Raw genomic sequence first — 12,445 nt, 5'->3', positions numbered from 1 at the left:
TCTGGGGTTCCGTCGACCCGCCGACAAGGTCACTTGAGAGTTCACCGCATGGAACCAAGTCAAGCTTCCGCGAAAGCTTTCGCGCTTGCGATCGCGTGGGAGCCATGCACGCTAAGTTGGGGAAGAACGATTTGCCCTGCTCTTTGAGAAGCTGCTCCGAGTTGTTGGAGAAAAGATAAGAAAAACGACCATTCAGCGCGGCAGACACAGCCGCTTCGGTGCAAAGCTTACCGAACGGGCCTTCAATGACAACGGTGGCGATTGGTAAGCGAACACTCTGCTCCTCGGCGACTTGCCTGATCCACGCGCATTCTCCTGTGAAGTCATCCGGAGACACCAATGAAGGATGGACAACGTCCATGGTTGCCGCTGAGTCTCTAAGTGCTCGGCACGTTTTCTCATTGACCCTAATTTCTTGGAGATGCGGCTCCAACAACCGCATGTTTTTTTCTGATTCTCGGATCGTTGCGAAGGCAAACTTTTCCTGACAGTTTCTCGCGATGTGCCCTTCCTTTTTACAGTTGTAGCAGATTAGCGGCTTCCGTTTGTTTTCCGGTTCTAATGCCTGTGTGGTAGAAACCTCACTCGATTTCTCCGCTTCTGTTTGCCCTTCCCCTACACTGTCCTTCGTAAGAGACGGGTCCTTCTTGAAATTACGGTGCGGAGCGGGTTTCCGTTGATCAGGTTTCCTTGAAAAGCCCTCTTTCCTTTCATCCTTTTCTACGCGCGCTGCCCTGCTATGCAACTTTCGGCGAGTATAATACTCCTCAGCTAACTCAGCTGCCTTGTTTAACTGTACGTCCCCAAGTCTGTCCTGCAGCCAAAGTTTGACATCCTCCTCGATGCAGCGGTAGAATTGCTCCAATGCAACGCATTCCACCACTTTATCGCGGTCGTCATAAACACCTTCGCCCTTGAGCCATTCAATCAAATCGGCTTTAAGACGAAACGCGAAGTCAACGTGTGACTCATTCCCCTTTCTAGCATACCGGAACCTTTGCCTGAAAGCCTCGGGTGACAATTTATAACGTCTTAAGAGCACTTCCTTAACCTCGTCATAGCTCTCAAACGCTTCCCTCGACAAGCAAGTTATCGCGTCGGACACTTCGCCGGGAAGAAGAGCTAACAGGTTCCGCGCCCAAAGACACCGCTCCAAAGCGTTTCGCTCACAGACGTGTTCAAACTTGACGAGATACTTCGCCATATCCTCGCCTACTACGAACGGTGGCAGTTGGTCCCGAATTCTAATACCGCTGACCTGAATCGTCGGAGAAGCTGCGCTAGGCGCCTGCGAACACTGTAGGATTGCCAATTCTATTCGTTTCATCTCGAGGCGCTCCTGTCTCTCGGCCTCCTCGCGCTCGCGACGTTCGCGCCTTTCAGCCTCTTCACGTTCGCGAGCTTCTACTTCTCGCCTTTCAGCCTCCTCACGGCGTGCTTTGATATCCACCCAGGCCTCATCGACTTCCTCAGCCGACACTCCCTCATCCTTCATGATCTCAAGGATCGCTTGCTTTCGTTTCGCACGGCCCAAAGTAATGCCGAGTTCCTCACAAATTTCGATGAGTTCCTTCACTTTAAGGTTCTCCATCGTTCACACTAGCCTCTTGCTGTTTGCCCCTGTTAAGAATCTACTTGCCGTACCCACTATAAGCCTACTAGCAAGACGCGCAAGCAATTTTTCACCCTCCCGTGTTTACCACCTCCGCATTAACTTTGGTTTCAAAGCACTTCAACTTGGCTTGAAACGATCAAAGCTCACTTCAATGCTTCACACAGCCCTTTCTCTAAACTACTACAACCTGAGCTAGAGTAGTCTGGTGAACTGAGGGGAAAACATCAGGCACTCACCGCATCGATGTCGCTGACGCCGGCCGATCCCGCAGCTGCCAACCACTGTTGCGAACGACGGACCAATCCCGCCGAAGCCACCACTGTTGCGAAAGACGGCGACGCCAACACGGTGCCGAAGGCGCCACTGCTTCCGACTCCGCCGGGAAGGTCACCAGCCGTTTGGTAGCGTATGTTTCTCAGCTCGCGACTGCTTCTGCGCAGAGCTGATCAGACGAGCGGACGAGACGACGGTGAGTCAAACAAGGTTTATGTACAGCATATATACAGAGGCGTTACAATTTCGGCACTGGGGCCGACAGAGACTCGAAGAGCCGAGCTCTTCTCTCTAACACATAGTTCAGCCTTTCGCCTAAGACCGCTGACTCACACACATGTCGGCACTCCGACACGGGGACGCCTCTCACATAGGACCGCCGATCGCGACGCGCCGCAGGGCTTCTTTTATTTACACCGGGTCCAACGAAAAATGTCCAATCAGAAGCGCCGCTGGTCGTCCGGGCAGATTCCGCCAATGGGGCCGCCGCGCCATGCGTCAGACCACCTGACACGAGGACGCCGGCTCGCTGTCACGTGCGCAACTGACTCACTGCACGTGGGCCAGAGAAGCGCCGCGCGTGTTCACGCCGTCGAGGTGATCGCGCCAGGCAGACTGCGGGCTGGCCTTGACCCAGATTGCCTTTTTCAGAGGCACGGTCGTTTGACGAGGACTCGCTGGCATAACACCCTAGAATGGTACGGTCTCGAATTCGCCTAGACTTGAAGAAGGAACGACAGAAACTGATACGCAAGAAGCAAATCAATGAGCTAGCACTGAGAGGGAAAGTACAGGAATTCAGAGTGTCGTTGCAGAACAGGTACTCGGCTCTTAGTGAGGAAACTAACCTCAGCGTAGATACAATGAATGATAATCTGACGAGTATCATTACGGAGTGTGCAGTGGAAGTTGGAGGCAGGGTAGTTAGACAGGACACTGGCAAGCTTTCCCAGGAAACAAAAAACCTAATGAAGAAGCGTCAAATCATGAAAGTGTCAAGTACAATAGACAAAATAGAACTGGCAGAGCTTTCGAAGTTGTATAATAGACGTAAGATATGCGATGTAAGAAGGTATAACATAGAGAGAATTGAACACGCTCTGAAAAACAGAGGAAGCGTCAAAGCAGTGAAGAGAAAACTTGGGATAGGCAAAAGTCGGATGTATGCACTAAGGGACAAAGAAGGCAAAATAACTACCAATATGAATAGGATAGTTAAAATAGTGGAGGAGTTTTACAGAGATCTGTACAGTAGCCGAGACAACCACGACTTTAATACTATAAGAACTAGCAGTAACCTGGATGACACCCCACCAGTAATGATAGAAGAAGTCAGAAAAGCTTTGGAGAGCATGCAAAGAGGCAAAGCTGCTGGTGAGGATCAGGTAACATCAGATCTGCTGAAAGATGGAGGACAGATTGTGTTAGAAAAACTAGCTACCCTGTTTACGAGGTGTCTGCTGACGGGAAGAGTAGTAGAGTCTTGAAAGAACGCTAACATAATCTTAATACATAAAAAAGGAGATTACAAGGACTTGAATTACAGGCCGATCAGCTTGCTCTCTGTAGTATACAAGCTATTTACAGAGGGAATTGCTAACAGAGTAAAGGAAACATTAGAATTCAATCAACCAAAGGAACAAGCAGGATTTTGAACAGACTACTCAGCAATCGACCACATTCACACTATCAATCAGGTAATAGAGAAATGCTCAGAATATAACCAACCAATATACATAGCCTTCATAGATTATGAGAAGGCGTTTGATTCAGTGGAATTATCAGCCATCATGCAGACACTGCGGAACCAGGGCGTCCAGGAAGTATATAGAAACATCCTGAAAGAAATCTACAGGGGATCAACTGCTACCATAGTGCTTCATAAAGAAAGCAACAGAATACCAATCAAGAAGGGTGTAAGGCAGGGGGACACAGTCGCCCCAATGCTATTGACAGCGTGCTTACAGGAAGTTTTCAGAAGCCTAGATTGGGAAAAATTAGTGATAAGAGTTAATGGAGAGTACGTTAGTAACCTGCGCTTCGCCGATGACATTGAATTGCTGAGTAACTCAGGGGACGAATTGCAACTCATGATTACGGAGTTAGACAAGGAGAGCAGAAAGGTGGGTGTTAAAATGAATTTGCTGAAAACAAAAGTTATGTACCACAACCTCGGAAAAGAGCAGCGCTTCGAGATAGGTAATAGTGCACTTCAAGTTATAAAATACTATGTCTACTTAGGGCAGGTAATAACCGCAGAGCCGAACCACGAGATTGAAACTAGAAGAATAAGAATGGGGTGGAGCACATTCGGCAAGCACTCTCAAATTATGACAGGTAGATTGCCACTATCGCTCAAGAAGAAGGCCTATAACAGCTGTATCTTGCCGGTACTTAGCTACGGAGCAGAAACCTGGAGACTTACAAAAAGGGTTCAGCGTAAATTGAGGACGACGCAGCGAGCAATGGAAAGAAAAATGGTAGGTGTAACCTTAAGAGAAAAGAAGAGAGCAGAGTGGATTAGGAGACAAACGGGGGTTAAGGGTATCATAGTTGAAATAAAGAAGAGGAAATGGACATGGGCCGGGCATGTAGCGCTTAGACGGGATAACCACTGGTCATTAAGGGTAACTAACTGGATTCCCAGAGAAGGGAAGCGGGTTAAGGGGAGACAGAAGGTTAGGTGGGCAGATGAGATGAAGAAGTTTGCGCGTATAAATTGGCAGCAGCAAGCACAGGACCGGGTTAACTGGCGGAACATGGGAGAGGCCTTTGTCCTGCAGTGGACGTAGTCAGGCTGATGATGATGATGATGATGATGATGATGATGGTGATGATGATGTAATGTCAAAGCCACAAAGTCAGATTCAAGCCGCTCTTAACGGGTTCCTGAAGGAATCGTTTCTTATCAAACTACGTGCCAGGACCCGACATTATGTAGGTGTTACAGAGCTACCTACCTCATTTGTGTATATCAGTGCGCTGAATTTACGAAAAACCAAAACGTGAATTTCACTGACCGACCTCTCTCTCAGAGACCACAAGGGAATCCATCCTGCACGCGGTTGAGCCTAATATTGAGTGCAAATTAGAGCCTCAGCTTTTAAGACGTATCGGCTCACTCAGACATCGCCCAAGACTCGCATGTGCTTCCGCAAAGTACTTCATACGATGTATTCAGCGTGCACCATCGTCAACATGTTTGTGTGGCCTCGTCGACGAGGATGTGTATCTTCTGTTGCTCGACTGCCCGAGCACGACACATACGCAGCGACTCCACCGGGTCAGCGCCATGCACACCGCCGCTGCTTCGCAATCCATCGCGGTTTCCTTCTGTGGGAGATGGTCTATTTTTTCCTGATTTTTCGAAGACATAAATATTAGTATAAAAACGAACTACACACACACACACACACACACACATATATATATATATATATATATATATATATATATATATATATATATATATATGGCCGGCTATTGTCGAGGCAAGTACAAGGTGGCTCTTTGTTAACGGGATGGAATTTCATCCATCCGACGAGCTTACAGCCACTGAGTCCTGCGGCATATCACTTTTCACTTGGTGCGCTTTGTACACGTTTCCTCGTACGTGTGTGGTTTATTGGCAAATAAAATCTGCTCATGTCCTGAAGCTAAGGCTCTGATGACATAAGCGACGCTCACTAGAGTTTTCTCGATAACATTACTTTGAAGCGTGCGCTTCAGTGCACATGGCACCAGAAAGAAAGCCGAGACTTGCAAATAATGTGGCGCGGATCCAAGGCCGACACTGGAATGTACCAGAAATGTAGCTTTCGTGCAGTGCTGACAAGCAGGCATAAAATGTTTCACTTTAAAGAAGAGATTAGGGCTATAGAACATTTTTATTCTATATTATTTATTTTTTTTATTTTGCTCCCATGTTTATTGTCATTGTACTCAACAAGGGGTGTGCATACGCAGGCGGGAATTACAATATAGAATTTCTTTGACGAACGACATGAATTCCTATTTTTACGCTCTACAGAACAAAGCCAAGAACTATACTTGATGACAAGTTTTCTTGAAAGCACTGTGGAAGCTGCAAAACCAAAGTGCCTGCTTACTAATACCCCTTAACGTAGTATTCAAGTTAATTGAAAATGTTCTCATTTGCCTTGTTTAAATAAATGGTGCTTTATATATTATGAGACTGGAATTGTTGCGGGAATTCGCCGGTAAAGAACAGCCATAGATGACTTTACAAGAATGCCCGCCTTTCCTCTCCATTTATTGGGCCACACCATCATTTCTATTTCGTCACGCCAGTTTCCTAAGGAAGACATCACTTCCGTGACAAACACGCTGACAAATATATATATATATATTGTAAGCACATTCCAAGCATTTGATCGTTCTCACTTGCACATACCCATCATCATCGTTCTCACTTGCACATACCCATCATCATCGTCCTCTCTCTTGGTGTGGTTCTGAGCCGAGCCAGACATCGCAGAATAAACGCTTCTGCTCGCCCTGCCTGCTCGCCGTACCTAGTCTGCCTGCGTCTTTCAGAGTGGTGGAAGTGCCGGGGTAAGATCCCGACGTCCTCCTACGTTCATTTCCCACCTGGAGCTCCGATCTGGTCGCCGATTGCACCCAGCCACCCACACAGGTATGCAGACATCGGACCTAACGCCTAGCCCTAACGCTACAGCCCCTACGCCGGCGGCTGCCCGCTCTTCATCTACTGTCACCAGCCCTCAGCGCGAACCGCCCGTGTTCGCGGGTCTTCGCGGTGACGACGTCGAGGAATGGCTTGACCTTTACAACCGTGTGGGTTCAGCCAATCGATGGACCGAAGCAGAGAAACTGAGCTACCTTCCTTTCTATTTGACCAGCGTAGCCAAAACCTGGTATTTTAATCACGAAACTGACTTCGTTGATTGGTCGACCTTTGCCAACAAACTGCGACAAATATTCGGATGCTCATCGGGTCGTTCCGAAGCCGCGAAACAGAAGCTGGCTGTGCGTCTACAACTGGCACATGAGTCGTACACTTCGTATATCGAGGATGTTTTGGCCCTCTGTCGCCGTGCGAATAAAGACATGACGGAAGATGAGCGCGTTCGCCACATCCTTAAAGGAATCGGCCCAATCGCATTCAACGCCTTGGCTGTTGGCAATCCCGCTACGGTTAACGACGTCATTTCGACATGCCAACGCCTTGACCAGTTGCAGTCCCTTCGGCTTCAACAAGACAGTGATCCACGCCTGATGCCTCCCTCTGAATTAAAAACCCTTATCCGCACAATTATCCGGGAAGAACTTCGAGACCTTGAACAGCAGCGGTCCACTGTCGCCTCCGCTCCGTCTCCACCATTCGACCTGCGGAATCTTGTTAAGCAGGAGTTAGCGGCAATGGCGACACCGACATCCCCGGTCGCTCCGCCAGCACGCCCGATGCCCACATACGCCGATGTGACGCCCAGGTCGACACCGGCAGCACCGGTTGTTCAAACGGTAATGCCCACATATGCGGAGATCGCTGCGATTCCGCCTGCTCCCGGGGCATCTAGCTCTACGGATACTGCTAGTAGCCATTTGGCTGCTATGCGAGGTGGAATGACTGCTGCACCCTTGTATCCTCAGTGGCGTCAATCCCGTCCTGTTTGCTTTTACTGCGGTATACGAGGCCACATTTCTCGTTACTGCCGTCGCCGCCAGCAAGAGGAACGACGAGGCTATGCTGAGTTCGAACGAGACCGGTTCCGAAGACCAGATCTTTATGCTCCAGACACCTACCCGTCCGCGCAGTACCGGTCTCCGTCTCCTCCAGTGTCCCCTCGTCAACATCAGGAATACCGCTCCTCCAGACGACGCTCTCCATCGCCCTATCGCCGCTCCGCATCGCCACTTCGTCCAATCATCTCCCGTCCTGTTGACCAATCTTCGGAAAACTAAGGATTGCAGTTTTTGGAGGGAAAACTGCGTCCCGTCGACCAACAAAAATACCTCCTGTTCGCCCAGCTAATATGTTGTCAGTGACTATTGAAGGTATTCCTGTGCAAGCTCTCGTTGACACCGGTGCAACCACTTCTGTTTTGCGTAGTGACTTGTGCTCGCGCCTCCGTAAAGTCAGAACGCCCTATGTGGGACCTGTGTTGCGTGGGGCAAATAACGTGCTGATTCAACCTGACGGACAGTGTACGGCTCGTGTTTCTATTGATGGTATACGTCACCACATCGAGATGATTGTGTTGCCCACGTGCATTCATGAACTTATCCTTGGTTGGGACTTTCTGCATTCTGCTTCCGCTGTTATATCCTTTAAAGAGAACGTCATTCACATAACGGATACAACGGATGCGCCCATTCCAGTTTCATCACCCTCGATCTCCAACTTGGTCATTGTTGAAGACTGCGTCCTGCACCCTGGTCACGAACACGTGATAGCTGTCGCATCTACCCAAGTAACCGACGGTGATGCACTTGTGGCTCCTTCGTTTCGCTGCACCTCCCGTGGAATTCTCGTCGCCTCTTGCCTCCTCCGGTTTTCCTCTGGCTGCGCTTTTCTGCCCGTTTCTAACACAACTGCAGAATCTGTGCTGCTGCCCAAGGGAATGACAGTGGCAAAGATTGACTTCTCTCCATTGACCTCCATCGCGACACTCTGCCCGTCTTCGTCACCAGTACCAGCTCCAGGTTCACGTTCTTTCCCTTTTCGACCTGTCATTGGTTCAGACCTCACACCAAAACAGTCTGAAGCACTATTGGCCCTTTTGGCTAAGCACAAAGCCTGCTTTGATAGCTGTACCACAACACTGAGTCAGACTTCCGCGGCTGTACATCGCATTGAAACCGACGGTTCTCGTGTGATACGCCGTCGCCCATATCGGGTTTCGCAATCAGAGAGAAAAATAATTGAAAAAGAAGTGAACGAGATGCTATCGCGAAATATAATACGACCTTCTTCGAGTTCCTGGGCATCTCCAGTCGTTTTAGTTAAAAAGAAGGATGGCTCTGTTCGTTTTTGCATTGACTACCGCGCGTTAAATAAGATCACACGCAAGGACGTATATCCTATGCCTAGAATTGATGACGCTTTAGACACACTGCAAGGGGCGAACTATTTTTCGAGCCTTGACTTACGATCAGGTTACTGGCAAATCCCCATGAACGAGGCTGACAAAGAAAAAACTGCATTTGCCACACCGGACGGCCTTTATGAATTTAATGTAATGCCATTCGGCTTGTGCAACGCTCCAGCCACGTTTGAGCGAATGATTGATACTGTTCTTCGTGGCCTAAAATGGAAGACCTGCCTCTGTTACTTAGATGATATCGTTGTTTTTTCAAGTACCTTTGCCCAACATCTTCAACGATTAGACGAGGTGCTACAATGTCTCTCCAAGGCTGGCCTTCAGATAAATACAAAGAAGTGTACATTTGCCAGCAAAAGCATCAAAGTCCTCGGTCACGTCGTTTCCAAAGACGGAATCCAACCAGATCCCGAGAAGATCGCAGCTGTGCTACAGTTCCCTCGACCGTCCAACCAAAAGACGTTGCGCAGCTTTCTTGGTCTCGCGTCCTATTTTCGTCGCTTTATACGCAACTTTGCTACCTTAGCGGCTCCGCTAAATAAGTTATTGGCCACTGGTGCTCCTTTCTCATGGTCCAACGACTGCGAATCTGCATTTGAAATTTTGAAAGAACGCCTGACTTCCGGACCAGTGCTGCGCCACTTCGATGAGAGAGCGCCTACCATACTCCATACTGACGCAAGCGCACAAGGCATTGGAGCAGTCCTTCTGCAGCGTGATTCCACCTCTAAAGAGCAGGTTGTGGCCTACGCTAGCCGGACTCTGTCAACAGCTGAGCGGAATTACACCATCACGGAGCAGGAGTGCTTGGCTATCGTATGGTCGATACAGAAATTCCGCCCGTATCTCTACGGTCGGCACTTCACCATCATCACCGACCACCACGCACTCTGTTGGCTTTCATCAATGAAGAATATGTCAGGACGTCTTGCGCGCTGGATACTGCGCTTACAAGAGTACGACTTTACAGTTACGTACAAGTCTGGCAAATGTCATCATGATGCCGACGCGCTGTCCCGGTGCCCACTTTCGCTCTCTCGTGACAATACGTCCACCGCATCGCGTTCGAATGACTCTGACACCCAGCTTGCCTCACAACACGTATCGCTCGCATCGCTGGATCCAATGCAGCTATCTTCGAACTCCGATTTACGTTCACTTCAGCTGGCAGATTCCTACTGTCGGTCTTTCATTGATCGCCTTCGCGGTGTCACTAAACCACCCAACAGCCGCTTGCGACGCCAGCTTCGACAATTTCGCCTTCAGGACGGTGTGCTTAAGCGCTACATTTACCATCCCACCGGTAACAAGTGGGTGCCAGTTCTTCCCCGCTGCCTTCGTCTTCGAGTTTTGGAAGCATTCCACGATGATATTGCTGCCGGTCATCTAGGCTTCCACAAGACCTACGATCGCATCAAGACGCGCTGCTTCTGGCCTGGCTTGTCCACAACGGTGGCCAAATACGTGGGCTCGTGCGCGTTGTGTCAGCACCGCAAGCGATCCACATCCCCGCCTGCTGGTTTCCTTCAGCCTCTTCCCTGTCCCACCACACCATTCGAATTTGTCGGAATAGACTTGTATGGTCCTTTGCCGTTGACACCTTCCGGTCACCGTTGGATCGTCACTGCAGTCGACCATCAAACAAGATACGCCGAGACTTCACCTCTTCATTCTGCTACCGCCACAGAAATCGCCAATTTTTTCTTGAACTCCATCGTCTTGCGCCACGGAGCCCCTCGCGTCCTTTTGAGTGACCGTGGCAAAGCCTTCCTTTCCAAGGTCCTGGATGAAGTCCTGCAGGCGTGCAATACAGTGCATAAAACCACTTCTACATACCATCCGCAAACGAATGGCCTTACCGAGCGCTTCCACCGAACACTCTCTGACATGATATCGATGTACTTGCATCCTGACCACAAAAATTGGGATAACATTTTACCGTTTGTCACCTTCGCATACAATACTGCGGTACAACGATCAACTGGCTACAGCCCGTTTTTTCTCGTGTACGGCCGATCTGCCTCCTCGGTCTTCGACACGGCATTTTTCTTTGCACCGGCTCCAAGCAGTACCTCGCTCCCAGAAGAGTTCGCAGCCCGAGTCACACAATGCCGTGAAATTGCTCGCAAAAACACGGAAGCAACCCAAAAGGAGAGAAAACATCGCTGTGATAAAAAACGACGCGACGTGGCCTTTAATGCTGGCGATAAGGTTTTACTATGGACCCCGGTTCGAGCGTCGGGCCTTTGCGAGAAATTTCTTCACCGGTATGTTGGCCCATACACCGTTGTACGACAGACATCTCCAGTTAACTACCTCGTCACCCCGCTTCAGTCTGTCACTGACCGCCGTCTGCGCAGCACGGAAATAGTTCACGTCTCACGCATGAAGCCTTTTGTTACTCGTTCGGCCGATCTCTGACTGGCGGCCAGGTTGGCCGCTTCGCAGAGGGGGGGGGAAATTGTAAGCACATTCCAAGCATTTGATCGTTCTCACTTGCACATACCCATCATCATCGTTCTCACTTGCACATACCCATCATCATCGTCCTCTCTCTTGGTGTGGTTCTGAGCCGAGCCAGACATCGCAGAATAAACGCTTCTGCTCGCCCTGCCTGCTCGCCGTACCTAGTCTGCCTGCGTCTTTCAATATATATATATATATATATATATATATATATATATATATATATATATATATATATATATATATATATATATATATATATATATATATATATATATATATAAAAGGGAAACAAGTGTATACCTAAGGGCTCGTTTTTCCTTGTTTTAACACAATAATAATGAGATATAACAGACAATAATGCCAAGGAATGTACAGGGGAAGTTATTAGAACCAATGGAATGTAAAAATAAGAAGAAAGAAAAGTGGATGAAAAAATTACCAGCTCACAGTTGGTAATTTATTCATCCACTTTTCTTTCTTCTTATTTTTACATTCCATTGGTATAATAACTTCCCCTGTACATTCCTTGGCATTACTGTCTGTTATATCTCATTAATATATATATATATATATATATATATATATATATATATATATATATATATATATATATATATATATATATATATATATATATATATATATATACTAAAAACAAAAAAAACAAAAGTGATGCTGGGTCAGAGTAAGATTATCCGTAGGGAAGAAGACGCACGTACGAATTGATTTTATTGACGTTTCGGCCGCGGGTCCGGCCTTCATCAGAACATAAGTAAATTCGTCGCAGAGTGGTGAGGATATGGCGTAAATGTTGCGTATTTGAGTATGTGTGGGACTGACTAATTGTTGTTTCCCCTTTATCATTCTCACTTATTGAACGAAAGAGAAGCGTTACCTTCAGCGTCAAACGAAAGCCAAGTAAAGACGGCCTTAGCTGAATTCGGGGACAGCGCTTCTTCTGTTAAACGTATATAAGGAGAGGTCGGTGCTACTGTCGATAACC

General features: G+C 48.2%; 1 protein-coding gene across 1 annotated transcript in view; it reads left to right on the top strand.

The window, feature by feature from the left end:
- LOC142766026 (uncharacterized) overlaps positions 1-12,445 on the top strand; it is a 43,907-nt gene that overhangs the window by 27,651 nt on the left and 3,811 nt on the right. The window lies entirely within an intron of this gene.

This window comes from Rhipicephalus microplus, chromosome 6 (genome assembly GCF_043290135.1).
Source record: "Rhipicephalus microplus isolate Deutch F79 chromosome 6, USDA_Rmic, whole genome shotgun sequence".
In the NCBI taxonomy this organism is placed as follows: Eukaryota; Metazoa; Arthropoda; class Arachnida; order Ixodida; family Ixodidae; genus Rhipicephalus; species Rhipicephalus microplus.
This window is presented reverse-complemented; position numbering and strand designations above follow the sequence as displayed.